Below are 2,494 nucleotides of genomic sequence, written 5' to 3' on the forward strand. Positions count from 1 at the left end.
ACTTAGTCGAAAATTAGAAAGAGATATAGAAACCCTAAATGGATTCTTTGCCTAGTAATTAACGAAGCGGAGTCGCAAAGTGGCCGCAAAAGAGACACATACTAAAAATTATGGGAGATATTACGCGCCTAAACCTTGGCAAAAACTACTAAAAATTAGACAACTACCAAATAGAGTAACACAATGGTCACAATGCAACACCGTAGCAAGATAGTCGCAAATAGCTAGAGTCGCAAAGTTAGTAACAAGTTAGTCGCAAATTGTTACTCTATTGTGACTCTCAAACTTTAGTCACAGTACAAATTTTTGAAATCTGTCATTTTTGACTAGTTCAATTGATATCAATTAACAATATGGACTCATGATTGTCTTATAGAGTATATGAAATAGTTTATGAGCTTAAAATATTGTTTTCATATATTTGTTTTGGAATTTTCATAAAATTACGAACCTTCTTATGGAATAACATATAGCTCTTTAGAATGATTTAGATATTATAAAATTTTTGTGTCTAGATACTGAAATGGAAAGCTTTGACAAAGTTTATATGGCTGATATTGATCAATTAAAAGTGAAAATGTGTATAGAAACATGTTAACATTTCCCTAATGTGAAATTTCAAATTCAAAAAATCGAGAGTTGCTAAAGAGTAGCAAAACAATATCTAATTCAGGTGTTTGACGCTAAACAATCGTAAAAGTAGTTGCAAAGTTGGTAGTTGTAACACCCGCGAATCAAAACTGTGCGTTATGTGGGAAGGTGTCGATCGACACCAAGGGTTTCTGGTTCGACCAGTTCGATTTAATTATCAAACTGTACCGGTTTGGTTTAGAGAAAACCATTGGACCGAGATATTAAAGTGAGAAAACGACCTAGGTCGTGTTTTTGTTGTTGTCTCGCCGTTTTTGAGAAAAAATAAAGAGAGAAAAGTGTTCTTGAGGTTCTAGAGAGAGTTTGTGAGATTTCTGGACTGTTCTTGGGAGATTTGAAGCTAGGAAGGAGCTAGAAGCTTGCTAGGAGGGTTAGATTCGTTGCTTTTTGTCAGAATCTTCCTGCAAAGAGGTGAGTACATGACAATGGCTTATTTAAGCCTGAGATTTCTTTTGTCTTGCTTGTTTGGTGTTGTTTGTAGTGTTTTGTTGCTTGTTTGGGTTGCTATAGGATTCCTACGGATTCATATGGCTTTGGGATTGAGTATTGGATGGATTGGAGGTGTTAGGAAGCGAGATTCGACTCTCAGCTTTGAGCGGAACATGATTGCAGAGGTAGTGTCGATCAACACCATGGTGGTGTCAGTCAACACCAGGGAGCGAGCATCGATCGACACTGTGGGGTAGTGTCGGTCGACACCAAGAGCCAGTGTCGGTCGACACTTGGCTGGTGTCGGTCGACACCTCCCTTCCAGCGAGACTATGGTTGTTTCCTGGTTTGTTTGTTTTGTTTATTGATTGTTTTAGACATTGGTATCTCAGTTGCTTGTGTGTATAGCCCAATAGATGGGAGGATTGCCTCACTGAGTGTTTATAAAATACTCATGCATCTCAATTTGTGTTTGTGGTGCAGGTAAATGCAAAGTGTGATCGTGGAATCAAGGCGATGAAGAGGAGGATGTTCTAGGGACTCGATTGGATGTTGTCTGACATTGATAGGTTACTATAGTTGGGTCATTAGAACATTGCTTAGTTGCTGGTTCTATGTTTCATGATGGTTGGTTTTGGAATTGATATACTTTGGAATTATTGGTTATTTAATTATTGGTTTAATGTTATGGTTTATGTTAATTGTTGTTTTGTGTTGTGGTTAGGTGGCTAGTGAGTATGGGACCACTAGTTGTAGTTTATATATTATTATTATTATTTATTATTAAAAAAAAACGGGTCGGGTCGTTTCAGTTTGGTATCAGAGCTCTTACGGTTCTAGGTATGGGTTCACTGTGTTTCTGTTGTTGATGTTGGGATTGCATGCTTTGATTGATTATGTGAGTTAGTCAATTGTGTGTGGCATGGAGTCCTAGAACATCCTCTTCGAGCCTTCAATGAGATTCCACGGTATGTTATGTTTCTTTGTGTGGTTTTGGTTTGTTTTTTTATGCTTGTTAGCCTCTGATCTTAGAAGAGCAGAGGTTAAAGGTGTTTAAGTTGTTGGTTGTGGATGTGGTTGTTGTTGTGGTCATGGTTGGGCAGGTTCCCGAGGCCAGCGAGTGTGTGGTCCAGAGTTCCACGAGGAGGCACGTCAGAGAGTCGCAAGCTTATCAGAAGGGACCATAGAGGGTTAGAGAGTTAGCCGGTGAGAATGCTGGGGGTGCTAGGAACCCAAGTGTGGGGTTGCAGCAGGTGGAGCCCAGGATCAAGATCATCGCTTGGCGGATCTGTTGGCGTGCTATTGGAGCGGTTACCGAGAGGGGTACCAGTGCAGGCTCTAGTTGTGCCGTATGTGGCGGGTGCAGCCGAGGGCTGTGGATGTTGAGGAGTCTCCATCATATGTTAGGAGGATG

This window comes from Camelina sativa, chromosome 17 (genome assembly GCF_030686135.1).
Source record: "Camelina sativa cultivar CO46 ecotype springtype chromosome 17, ASM3068613v1".
Taxonomy (NCBI): Eukaryota; Viridiplantae; Streptophyta; class Magnoliopsida; order Brassicales; family Brassicaceae; genus Camelina; species Camelina sativa.